Here is a 15,008-nt window from a genome sequence, read left to right on the forward strand (position 1 = left end):
GTGTGGAGTGGATAAATGTTGTATCACACTCAATGCAGTGGTAGAATCTATATTTATATGTAAGATACATTTTTAAACAACACAAATTACTTACTCAATAATAAACACAGACAGCAGCTTAAACTGGTCAACAATTCCTTAAATATATAAAATACAAAAGTTTAAAAAGAATCTACTGTCAAATTAGTAAAGAGATATGTTTAAAATGTTTTGAAGCAAGAATAAGAACCAGCAGTTTGATACAGTATTACATGCTTTTTGCAGAGGATTTATCAAATTTTTCACATATGGCTCAATTTCATATGTAAACGGTAAAAGTTAATTATACAAAAGGTACATTCTCAATCAAGAATGATGCTGGAAATAATCTTCATTTGAATTGTTTTACGTTGTCAGTTTAGGGCCTTTTATAGACTATGCGGTATGTGTTTTGCTCATTGATGAAGGCTGTACAGTGACCTATAGTTGATAATTTCTGTGTCAATTTGGTCTCTTTTGGAGAGTTGTCTCATTGGCAATCAAACCACATCTTCTTTTTGATATTCAAACACAGCATTCTAGAATGGTTTAAGACAATGATTTGAAACATGTGGGAAGAATTGATTTTACAACATAGGTATCCAGTTTCCATGTCCCAGCATCAATCATCATAACAATTATCCAGATTTGCACTGTATGCAACAAAAGCCCATAATACTTAATTTAATTTGTGACACATAGAAATATAATATGAAGTCTATGTATAGATACTTGTTCTTCCCATATATTTTATGAAACTGTATGAATTTTTTCATCCTTTTTCATATCGTGTCCAGAAATAATCAATATAAAACTCACCAAATTCATAATCAAACAGTGAAATATCTATTTCATATTTTTCTATTCCAATTCTCAGTCTGTTAGAGCAAGCATCAAGTAATATAAACACATGAAAAGATCGTTTTATAGGATGCACATCAATACAACATTCTACCCCTGTACAGGTGTCTGGTATGTGACAAGTCAGTGGTCCAGTCAATGGCTGAAGATCTACAGCTTTATCACAAGCTGAAAAAATAAATAATTGCAAGATAAAAGCTGAATATACAAAATGTCAGTTCATTATAAAACAAGAGGCTGTCACAACGACAGCAAACCGGATTTATTAGCATTTATTTGTGTCCTGGCAATATCACAAGAACCATTTCTGATGATTGGTGAAAGTGAAAATCATCAATATCAAATTTGACCTCTATTTTGTCATCAGTATCAACATATTAAAATTTGAAAAGCTTAGATTGAATGGTTCGTGAGTAAATGCAACAATGTGAATGGAAACACCATTTTACGATCTTTCAAGAACCATAACTACTGAACGGTAAAAGTCAAAATCATCATTATTGAACTTGACCTCTATTTTGTCATCAGTAACAACATATTAGAATTTGAAAAGCTTTGGTAGAACAGTTCATGTGTAAATGCACGGACACAACTGGAAACACCATTTTTCAATCTTTCAAGAACCACAACTCCTGAACGGTAAAATCGCCATTATTGAACTTGACCTTCATTTAGTTGCCAGTAACAACATATTAAAATTTCAAAAGCTTTGGTTGAACGGTTCATGAGTTAATGCACGGACAACATTTGATTGCCGCCCGCCCGCCCGCCCGCCCGCCCAGCATCCCCAAATCAATAACTGACATTTTTGTCAAAAAAATCCGGTTAAAAAGTGGTATGATTGCCAATGAGACAACTCTCCACAAGAGACTGATAATAGAATAAGTAGACAGCTCTCTCACAAGCAAAAAAAACCTAACTGTAAAAATATAAGGGCATATACTACAGGCACGGGGACACAATCTACTGAATCCACACAGCATGAGTAACTAACCCTGCAGTAAATATATAAAAAAAGATTTGATATGATTGCTAATAAGACAACAACATACGTACAGGTTTTTTGGGAAGAATGAAACTGGTGCCTTATAAAAGAATCATAGTACACAAATGCCCTACTCACACACTAATTTTCTATGTTCAGTGGATTGTGAAGTTGGGGTCAAAAATCTAATGTGGAATTGAAATTAGAAAGATCATGTCATATGGAACGTGTACTAAGTGTCAAATTGGTTGGACTTCCAACTTCATCAAAAACTACCTTGACCAAAACTTTAAGCAAAAACTTTAACCTGAAGCAGAACAGACACACAAATTGATGCACAGACCAGAAAACATAATGCCCATAAATGGGGCATTAAAATCAACAAGGTATTCCAGTACAAAGACTTTTCTTACTTGTATTCCATCCATCATTACTAGGACTAAAGGGAGAAATTGCTCTGTTACATTTTGGATCTGACATAAATTTGGCTATCCTAAGTTTTTCCAGCAGTAAATCTACAACATAGTCTGTCACTGAATCTGCATCTATTCCTATCGATTGAGTCCAATTCTTGAATGAAAATCCTGAAAAAAATATTTACATATAATATATTATATGCCTCATAATACATTAATTTCAGGCCTTGTCGAACTGAAAATCAGAAATATCAAATGACAAAACAGCATTACAATCCTCATATCAATTTCAATGTAAAAGCAGATGCTCAGTAATAAGTTGAGAAAGTTGCAGATGAACAAGGTCATTGCAGTTTACTTACTAATTAATTACTAGATTTATCAGAGTAAAAACTTTCAGTGAGTTCAGGTATATAACCAAAATTGAGATTATAATAATACCTTAAGCTTTATATATTAATGTATTATTGATTTCAGATAAAGAAAAAAATCAACACCTCTTTAAATATATATGTTTATTTTTAAATTTTTGAAACAGATGAATGAGGTCTGATATTCTGTAAACATTAAAAAAAAAACATACGAAGCACAACGAAAACACGTGCACACAAATAAAAAGTTGTATTCTGTATTAACCCTTTCAACGCTACACAAAAAAATAGAAAAATGGCTGCTGCTGCTGCATTGTTTTTGTGTTCAGTCATTAGAACAGTATTTTCCTTTTCAGACTGCTGTATCTTTTTTATTATATGAGATACAGAGAAAGTTATTGCATGAAAAATGCTCAGGAGAGCATGAACAGTAATGTTAAGCAATTATTTTAGTGAAATTTTTATCAGGTTACCTGCATTTTCAGGTAATTATCAGGTAAAAGGTGTAATTTATTACATTTGTATTGAATTTTGAATAAAAACTACTTTTAGTCTTCATTTATTTTGTTGTTTTATCTGCCATATAATAAAGAAGACACCAGTTGACCGATTCGGTAGCGTATTGCACCATACACAACGTATTATGTAATTGTGGCACAAATAAATTGCTCCATCCTAAAAAAATTCTGTCAACCTCTGTTTCCTCCCCTTTTTCTACGTCTCGTAATGATCGTCGATCAAATCATATTTCCGCCACGAATTAAATGTAATAAACACATTGAGATAACAAGAAACCTTTTAACTAATCCTCATTGTTAGTTTCGCCATAGAAATTCTGAAATTTTCCCATATTTACAGCTTTGTTTCCGATTTCCGCCATTTGCATTTGTCAAAATATTTGTTTTTATTTTCCTTCTATTTTCCTTCTACTGCATGATTTTACTATAAAAATTGCCGGGATTTCAAGCGCAAATGAGACCTTGTATATCCTAGATTCAAACGAGGAAAAATTAGAGAGAACCCGAATGAAAACCGAATGGTTTAAGAGTCCTGATAAAAAATCCTTTTTCATTGCGGCATATGCCGCGAATAGCAGTGGCGTACGTCATCGCGGCATATGCCGTGAATAGCGTTGAAAGGGTTAAGAAAGACTTATACATACCAATATTAAAAGTGCCATCTAGCCAATTACACAGTGGTTTAGGTAGAGAAACATCTTTGAATACATTGACTGTAAATTCACAGCTTCCATGGGATTCAAAGCATACACTCACATCCAGATTGACCAACAATAAACCTTGGGACTTAAGATCATCTATAGAATAACTGAAATTGAAATCATTTTTTATAAAAGTTTAACTATATAGTTTTCCTGATCATGTTCATATTACAGCAATGGTGTATCCAGAGGGGGTTCAGGGGGTAGGAACTCCCCCTCTTTTTTTTTTTAATGATCAACGCATTTGAATGGGGACATGTAGTTGGAACCTCCCTTTGTCCTGGGTTAGGAACAGCCAAGATGAAAGGGCATGTATTACAGTAAGCAGATTAAGCAAGACACTGATATGAATGAATGTCCAGCACTACATTACCATCTCTTTGAAATGCAGAACTATTTCTACATCCTCTTTTACAACACAGTTTCTGTCCCGCCTGTGATGTATAAATCTTGTTTTCAGCTATTCTGAGCTGAAGAAAAAAAGTTGCAATGACAAACTGTTGCAGTAGTACATTACAGTAAATAAGTTCAAAGGGGCATAACTCCTAGAAAAAAAATTGAATCGTAATTTCCTATTGATATGCAGATCTAAATAGTTTGTCCTCATTATCTAAAAAGGTTTCATAAAATTCTGTTGTGTGGTTTCAGAGGAGTTGCGATGACAAAATGTTGCAGTAGTACATTGAAGCAAATAAGTTCAAAGGGGGGTAACTACATAATATGTACTTTTCATCTAAAAAGGTTTCGTGAAATTATGCTGTGTGGTTTGAGAGGAGTTGCGATGACAAGAAACAGGACTGACTGACGGGCTGACAGACGGATGGATGGGTCAAAAACATTATATTTTCCGCAACTTAGTTAATTATCAACTTGATCCATGCCTAGATTGAACGTTAAGGTTGCTACTTAAGACTCAATACTTACTCTATTTTTAAAACATTAAACAGATCAAAACTTTGTTTTTGGTCAAAATCAATATCCAGAAGAGATTTCTTGTAAGTTAGTTTCTCTATTCCAATTTCAAAACTGTAACTACATGTATCCAGAATTAGATATGTACTGATGGATCTGCTTAGCTCATCTACATCAATACAGCACTGTATCCCTGTACAGGTATCCATCAGGTGGCAGGAGACAGGACCAGACAATGGTGGCAAACTTTTCATTGTGGAAGCACTACAATCTGCAATTGAATGTTAAGATATTAGTTTGGTATTTTTAAATATTGTACCACCTAGAACACAAAATTCTGAATCACCCCTTATCCTTATAAATACAGAAAATGGTTTATTACTGGGGAAAAAAGTGTCACAAGGAGAATGGAGCTGGAATGTGGATTTTAATATGATGCAATTCTTAATTATATGTAAATTAAAGGTATAAGGTTTTATTTTTAAAGCATTCTATTTATTTAGTACTTGAGAAAAGTGTGTCAATATTTTTCAAAACTCATTTAACACATTAAAAATTTAAAAGTATAAACAAACAGGAAGAAGGTGTTTGACAGATTAAAAAAAAGGCTCAAAAGTTACAACTCTGTTCATTAGTATGTTTGAAAAGTGTGAGAGAAGTATTTGGTAAATAAAAAGAATGAATGAAAGAGGATTGTGGGTATAATTAAACAGAATGCCTTCTATTTTAGCATATTAATGCAAGTTTTCACTACTAAACAGTCCACTGATTATATGTTCACATGCCTTAAGTTACTAGCTGATCAGCTGTGGCCAAAAACGGCCTAAACAAAAGTAACACTGAACTGTAAACACATATTAGGATCTTGTCAGTCACAATTGTATAACTTAAATACTAAAATATCAAAATAAGGCATAAGAAGATGTGGTATGAGTGCCAATCAGACAACTCTCCATCCAAGCCACAATTTGTAAAGGCAAACCACTATAGGTCAAAGTACGATCTTCAACATTGGACCTTAGCTCACACCAAACAGAAAGCTATAAAGTTCCCCAAAAATGACTAGTGTAAAACCATTCAAATGGGAAAACCAAAGGTCTTATGTATATACAAAATGATAAATGCAAAACTTATACTACCTAGAACACATTTTTGTTTTCATCAAAAATTGGAAACACAATCTTCTTAAATAAAATTATACTAGCTGTTCATACCTGTCAACCTGTGAAGATGAAAATGCAGGTCATGACCTGCATTGAAGAATCAAATCTCAGGTCATAACGCGTACGAACTTTTTCGAGCTGAATTTCAGTATTTATGGTACATTTTCTTGTAAAGTATATCAAAGATACCACAACATCAATGCATGTTCACTTGGTTAAGTCATTTTAAATCCTATTAATTATTACTTCATTGCACTTTTAAAGATTTTTATAATTCTGTGTTACAGTCTTATGTTCTTTACTATTTGTATTCATCCAATTAAAGAATTAATATTGTTCAAAAGTGATTTATAATTGTTAGAAATTGCTGGCTTTGTAGCCTTTCATCATTCCATTTTTAATTATGGAAGGAAAAAGTAAAATCACAAAAATACTGAACTCAGAGGAAAATCAATTTGGAAAGTCCATAATCACATGGCAAAATCAAAAAACAAAACGCATCAAAAACGAATGGACAAGAACTGTCATATTCTTGACTTGGTACAGGCATTTTCAAATGTAGAAAATGGTGGATTAAACCTGATTCTATAGCGCTAACCCTCTCACTTTAATAACTGTCTCAGGAAATTAGATTGTGATAAAATATAGTAATATAGTTAAAGAAGGTATAAATGTAAAAAATAATTTTCAACTTTTTTTTTGAAATTGTATAAAGGTATATAAATAATAAAAATCTAGTTTTCAATATGTATTTGAATTTTATATTTATTAATGATTTAATCTTTTTCACCCATAAAACGTAAATATAAGGAATAATTTTGAATGGTGACAAATAAGGGGAAGTAACTCTAGACGTCTATTTGAAATATGTTTACAATTTATTTAGGACCTAAAGCTAAGGTAATTGGTGTTAATTACCAGTTTGTTTGACACCAAAGCTGTCAAGTGAAGCCATACACTTAATGGGTCACTTAATTTGACAGTTTGTAAAGCTTAATGAACTTCCTGTTCATGGAAGAAATACGAATTTGCCGGTATTTCAAAGGAATATTACTTATGAAATCAATCTAAAAGCTAAGAAAAACGGGTGAAATCGGGTCATTTTCGGAATTCCCGGGTCATTTGAATGACCCGGCGGGTGTCCCGGGTGATCCCTCATAATTGTGAAAATCTCGGGTCACACCCGCAGAATACGGGTCAGTTGACAGGTATGGCTGTTCAAGTCAAAATAAAATTCTATTATACACTTACTGCTAGTCCAACCATCTGTTGAGGAACTGTAAGGTGGTAAACTTCTACTGCACTGTTCTTCTAGAAGATACGCAGATACTCCTAGTTCCTCCAGTAGCTTAGCAAGCAGTAGCCCTTTCACTTGTCCTAGTATACTGTTGTCTGCTTTAAACTTTGCCAAGGAAAAATCTGTATAAAAAAAAATTGAAAAAGAGGACTCAAGTGAGTGATAATGCCAAATAAATTACCGTTTAAGCTAAACTTTACTACTAGATTCTTTTCCTGTGGCCTTTTTCATATGAAAACATCTTTTCAATTTCTATTTCAATCTTTATATTATAGATTATCTTCAATGAATGTGTGAGGATTTAATAATAATTTCAATTAAATTGAAATTATGAGTAAATGACCAGAAGAGATCACATTATTACTAAATTTTCATTAAACTTTAACAAGTCCATTTCTAAATAACATTTAAAAATATGCCTCTGAAAAATGAAGACTGCAACACCATTTTTAAATATTTTTCGAATATGTGTTCATGCTTAGCTGCTGTCTCATACAAGTTTATCCTACAGCTCCTTTTAGTCATATTCTTTCTTTTCAAACACAAAACGTTACTACATTTTTGACACCTTTGATCCAAAATGAATACCTGGAATTTTAAATCCAGAATTTGTCCAGTCACAGGCCAGTTTTGGTAGTTTTAAATTGTCAAATATGGATGTTGACAGCAAACAAGCACCAGTAGGTTCCAAACAAACACTCATTTTCAAGTTCAACAGATATTTCTTTTCTCCTTGCAGATCATGCACAGAAAACCTGAAAATCAACAACTTTGAATAAGTTTCCAAATAAAATATTTTATAATATAGGCTTCGCAGAATTAAAAGAATATTCATATAAACTAATTACAGTGCTTTAAACAAATAAAAAAAATTGTGTAGATTTTATCTTGGCATCATTCTGTTGATGGTAATGGCAACTGAAGGAACCTGCATTAATAGGGAACTGGCATACGACAAATTCACAATCTATTGTTCTTCAAAGAATTCTAAATGTACACCACAAAAGATCATTATATTTAAAACATTGTTATCTTTAAACTACAATTGTGTCTTTTCACTTTCTTGAAGACTTTTGGCTAGTTCATTTAAGGAGCAAGAAACACCTAAGAGAGAGATAACCATGCAAAAATCGGCTGAACCTTTTAATCACATACTAACATTATTAAAGAAATTGAGCTTCTCAATGATTAAAGTTAGTCTTTGTCTAACTGCTATATATCCAATGACATTTTTCATGTATTTTGTGGTTCAACTTTCTTGAAATTTTCATATTTTGTCAACAGGTCAGAATTTTATGAAATTAAACAAGTCTAATCTAATCAGGTGAATTGAAAAAAGTCAGAAATTTATATAAACTATATATATCTAGAAACCATGTATGTAAACTAGTCCAACCATTCTTCTATTACCCTCTGAAGTTATGATCAAACAAATGATGTCAGATGCAACCACTCAACCTTATAAGCAAAGTGTGCTCAAGTCTTTTTTCGTATATATCTGTAAATTTTAATAAATGCTTACCTCATCTTAACGACTTTCAATAAACTAAATGTTTTTTCAGTTCCTAAAAGAACAATTCAAATTGTCAATCATTAAGGTAAACTGAAAATCATACAAATAATTTATTACTCTTTACTTTAGACTTGTATGTCCTGAACATACTATTAGATTTTTTAAAAAGAGCGCCAGAGCCTACCTAAATTGATTTTTTTCATGTGACAATCTTTCAGGTTCTTTCCACCCATTTTCATGCTTGCAAAGAATATGTATATTCCAGTCACACATTCTTGTTTTAAGTTCAAACTTTATGTGTATTTGCTTTTAAGATAATATATTCTCTTTCCGTCTTATCAATGTCTACGAGTATTGAATGAACATGAAGAAGCTGATCTGAGTAATCCTTTTACCTTTTCTACACAAGAAAATATCTATATGGAAAAATACTTATTAATTTTAAATGAGGATGAAAGGCGACTGCTCACTAAGTTCAGAGTCAGTGTTCATAAATTAGAAATTCAAAGAGGCAGATATGTGGGGCTTCGAGTGGAGGATAGAATATGTAAGTTATGCAACACTGAAGTTGAGGATGAAATTCATTTTCTTCTTCAGTGTCCTGTTTTAGAAAATAAAAGATCTGAATATATAAATGACTTAAATAAGGTTAACAAAAACTTCAAAAGCCTCCCAAATAAATCAAAATTAATATGGTTAATGTCATCTGAGAATAATATTATAATTAAAAAAGTAAGTTTATTATTGTGTACTTTATTTAAAGGGAGAAAATCAATTCTAGATACAGTTTAGTCACCGGTAGTTTGTCCATCTATATTATATTGTAAAACAAACTATATATATATATATATCTTTTCTGCACAAATTATTTGGGTGAAAAAGACTTGAAGGCCGTACTTTAACCTATAATGGTTTACTTTTTAAATTGTTATTTGGATGGAGAGTTGTCTCATTGGCTCTCACACCACATCTTCCTATATCTATTGACTTTGTTTAATTGTTAAATAATCAATGTAATCAATATGTAATCACTTGTATGAAATTGAACTTAATTGTACTGCTCAAATTATTGGGCGTCATAATTGACAATAAAAAACTTTGTATTTGTATTGTATTGTATTGTACTTTCAAATAGGACTTGTAGCATAAAAAATATAATTCTAAATATGCATGTATATGGTGATTTTCTGATAATGTTTTGTATGCACTAAACAAAGATGATTTTTATTTAGTATCATTTTAAATTTAAGTCATAAAGCCTTTAACTAACTGATCATAATGGTTTTGTTTTTTTACCCTAGCCTCAAATTGAAAGAAATGAATGAAATTAAATCATATAATAATTTAATGAATTTGTTCAACAGTAAGACAATTATCAATTTCACACTAATTTTATTTCAAATTACAGAACTTACCCCATTCATAATTAATCAATGGAACTTCAAAATGCCTTTTCTCAATTCCAAAAGACAATTTCAAATTGCAGCCATCAATATTTGCATACACTGTGAATGACTTCCTAATCTTTCCAACCTCAACACAACAAGTAACTCCTGTACAGTAATCTGGTAGTGTACAGCTTATGGTACTTTGTATCTTAGGTAAAGTCATATTGACAGGACAAGCTGTAAGAAAAAAAACTATTGGTATATGCCATGCTCACAATTAAGATGAAGATAGATCTTTGTATTATTTCAGTAAACAATTTGAAACGATCAATTCATTAACTGGTACAGTAAATATTACTATTATCCTTCTATATGTCTATTTCACCCTTCTCTTTCCACTTCACAATGTGTGAGGAGAAATTTTTAAGCTGGCTTTGATCAAACAAAAATCTGTCTTAAAAAAGACCAGTAAGAGAACAATTAGCAGATAATTGGATTTTCTTCGTATTGATACCATAAAATATCAGCTGCTCAGCGCTTTATCTGCACTCACTTGCCGAAAAGGTTCACAAATATCAATGTGTAAAAAAACTGATAATCTACATACAAGACACCTAACTATAAAAAGGTATGCCTGTCTTTCTTGTGTTTTGAATTCAAATTTATAAAAATAAGGCATTCATCTAATCTTTGGACTCTTTTTTTAATTCAGTAATGAAGATTGTAGATATTCGAATACAACATTTTAAAGAACATTTTTACTCTTATCAACAACCATAAAAACCGTATTTCGTGTAACATAAACCTATAGAACTAGCCAAGAAATTTGTTTTTGTCTCGGCTGATAAAGCTGCTAATAATATCATTCAAGTTAGACGTAAATTTTATATTGAGGTTCTGCAAAAGGAAATCACGAACCAACATTCCATCTGACTTCATTTTCAGAAAACAACATCTGTAACAAACACAAACTTTTAGCTACTTCTTTGCAAGCTGAACCAAATACAATGAAAGTCCCAACTATGTACTGGCTTCCAAAGCTACACAAAAAACCTAACAAATATAGATTTATTTCATCTTCAAGCCATTGTTTCACTACTAAATTGTCTATTCTACTTACTATTATACTTGGTACAATCAAAAACCTGATAATAAATTGTTCAAATAAGGCCTTTGAAAATAGTGGAATAATTTACCTTTGGAGTGTCAAAAATTTGTTGGAGGTACTTGATAAATTGCATGCATATATTGGTGATTTTGAATCTGTTCAAAGTTTTGATTTTTCTACCCTATATACCACTTTGCCTCATATTCTTATTAAGAAAAAATTCACATCCCTAATTAACTGGGCATTAAAAAAGTCAGAATGCGAGTACATATGTTCAAACTCTTTAAGTAGCACTAAACAAAAGAACTATGTCAATTGGACATGCTTTGATACTATATATGTGCTTGAATTTTTACTTGATAAGATCCTTGTTTGCTTTGGAGATTCTGTATATGGTCAAGTTATTGGAATTCCAATGGGGACTAACTGTGCAGCACTTATTGTGGACCTGTTTTGTATTGTTATGAATTACAATTGATGACTAAAATTAGCAAAGACCCATAGAAACAACATTTGATACAAAAATTTAGCAATACTTTAAGATATTTGGATGATATATTGGCTCTCAATAATGACGGCTTCAGTATGTATACTAAAGAAATTTATCCTGCTGAACTTACTTTAAATAAAGCTGATACTAACAATGACCACTGCCCTTTCCTCGATCAATCTTGATATCTATATCATTAATGGGAAGCTTAATACAAAAATTTATGATAAAAGAGATGATTTTTCATTCCTATTGTTAATTATCAATTAAATTCATCTTGTTGTTGGGGTTTCTCTCCACCTTCAGTCAAACTTTTGAACAAATTGCAAACTGTATTGGTAAATGATTTTAAGTAAAATTCCAACCACTCTCATATGAGCACCCATGATGTCTTGCAAACAAATAAAACAGTTACCTGTTGTGTTCCAACCATCAACTGCATCTCTATATGGTATTTCATTCCTATCACATGGTACTTCATTCAGAAAAGGCTTTAAACCCAAATATTCCATCAATTGATTGGCAAGTGCTGATGTTAAACTTTCTCCAATTCCTAAACCTTTGTTTCCCATCCAATCAATCAACGATATATCTTCAAAGTGAAAATAATATTGATTATATTTTCATATTCATTTCTTTTCAAACTTTGCACTATTATCATTTTTTTTTAGGATTTATAAACGCATTTGGCAGAATATTAGTTGTTATCTTGTATACATTTATTTACATACTGTATACTGTCACAATCTGCTTTTTTGGTACAATGTTATATCAATAATTTATTCCTTTTCCACAATTTAATTCCACAACTTGACTGATTTCAAGCATTACAATATATATGTAAGTTATCACCTCATTTAATGAGTTAATGAAAAATATGGACAGTTTGAGTCTTTGATAATTTACTAAAGCAATAGCTTAGTTTAAACAGTATTTCAATTTTTTTTTAAATTTAATTGGATTGGGCAAGTCATAGCCTATGTAAGCCCTCTCCACATCGATTTAGAGAAAGAGCAATAGCGAGCTAGTATCCATACTTTGCATCCCTTACAAATTTCCTAATTTTCCAGTCTGTTATCAGTTATTCCAAAATATTACTTACTATGTATGATTTTAAAATAGTAACATGATGGCAGACAAGGTACACCTTCCCAATCAGAGCAACAACATTTGTTTAAGTGTGGTTTGTGCTCGAGGAGGTATTCTGTGCAATATTCAAAGGGCTGTTGTTTGTCCATCTTTTTATTTACCTTTTGAGAAGTATGATTTTGCTACACAATAGTATTTTTTTCCTGTTGATATCTAAATATTTTTTTTTAAACATACTTAAAGATTTGTAGTCCATGTCCATATCACATAGAGGCTGTGGTATCAGTTGTTCTTTGAAGATCGTTAGTGTTGGTTCACACAAATTTTTCTCAAGACAAATACTGAAGTCCAAATCTACTATTAACTTCTTCTGGTCAGTCAGCTTATCAATTTTGAATCTGTAAATAGAATATATCATGAGGCAAAAAGTAAAGGCACTTTTAATAGAAGTATTGGAAATGTGTGTAATGAAGGAAGTCTATAATAGAGTTCAAATTCTACTTGTGATAAATTCAAAGTATTGGCAAACAGAAAGTAGCTACATGGAGTATCTTAAAGGGCTCACATTTTACAACTCATCTCTTTCAACATGCTCAAACTGATAATTAAATATTAAGTGATTTCCGAGGAAAGTGCTACAAAAATATTTATTGGATACGGATGGACAAGGTGACTGCATATTACCCTTAAGTTTGATGCATAAATGATGAATTGTTTCCAATCATGGCAAGGTCTGGTTATATTTTAATTCAAAATGTCTAATTAAGAAAGAAAAGATAAGAACGTGAACAAAATAATAGAATAAATTTGACATTTAGACAGAATATACTGAAAATAAATAAATATATAAAGCTCTCACTTTATTCTGAAAATTTCCTGTAATCTTTCTTCCTTGACATCACCTTAATAAAACATAACAAGAACTAAAATCAATTTAAAATGACACCATTAATTTTTACATTAATCAAGTGTTCCTTGATAACTACAGTAACATTTCCTTTGAAGACAAAAATCACAATTAAGGGCATACGATACAGTTTTGATCCTGTATTTACAAGTTCATGAAAATTTGCATATAGGCTATTTTTTACCGGATTAAATCAAATATGTAATAAAAAATATACCTTCATGTGCTACTTTTTGAGTAAAATGAGGTCGAAATGTTGTATATTTGCTCAAAATTCAGATTTGTGGCCGTAATTTCTTTTTTTAAAGAAAGACATAACTTTTTTGTTATAAAAGATAAACACAAATTGTTTTTTGTTAAATAATCGGTAATTTCTGTATTTGATAAATATTCTAAAAAATATGCAATTTTTTATTCAGAAATAACTCATATTTATCAAATGTTCATGAATTGAGGAAAAAACGTCATTTTTTACTCCATGTTAATCAAAATTAAAAAAAATCCTCTATTTACAGTTTAATAAAATTTGGGTCACATAATCTCCCTGAAAAATGAAACAAAATGCCGTTTTGAAAGATAGAGGTCCATGAACTCGTTTACAAATTAAATCAGTTTGAATGATAAATATCAGTCGAAAACATCTTTTCCCGATATGTCACAGTTTGACGTCGGGAAAATAACAAATTACGTTAGCAACGTCATTACCTTCCCTGTAACTGTATCGTATGCCCTTAATATCATCATGCAAGGAAAAAAAGTACCGATAAGGAACTATCAGCTTTAAATATTCTATCCTCGAGGCATATATATATACTGGTGCAGGTAAAATTTGCACTATTAATGTTATTTCAACAATTTAAATAAAAGATCCGCATTTGTATAGATAACATTCAATTATATTAATAAGTACGTCTGAGTCGGTGACAACTCTACAACAGAATTATCCATCAGATAACCAGCAATGATGGTGATTCATGGCTGTGTACATTATGTATAAACAACTCGTCTAAACATCAACCCAATAATGTTAGATCTGTAAATTTGCTTTCGCAATTTTTTGTTCCGCATTCAATTATATATATAGTGGTTAGCTAGGCAATACCTTAAAATCAGGTTCTGTTATATAGATCCCTACAGGTGACCAATGTACAAAAATCCTTTTCTACATGACTTACCCCAAGTATAATCAAAGAAATTAATTTCGAACTCTCGAGTTTCTATTCTGCCTCTTATCTGGTAGTTGCAGGTATCTATGTATAGATTTATGTTCA

The sequence above is a fragment of the Mytilus trossulus genome, chromosome 12, assembly GCF_036588685.1.
Source record: "Mytilus trossulus isolate FHL-02 chromosome 12, PNRI_Mtr1.1.1.hap1, whole genome shotgun sequence".
NCBI classification, from domain to species: Eukaryota; Metazoa; Mollusca; class Bivalvia; order Mytilida; family Mytilidae; genus Mytilus; species Mytilus trossulus.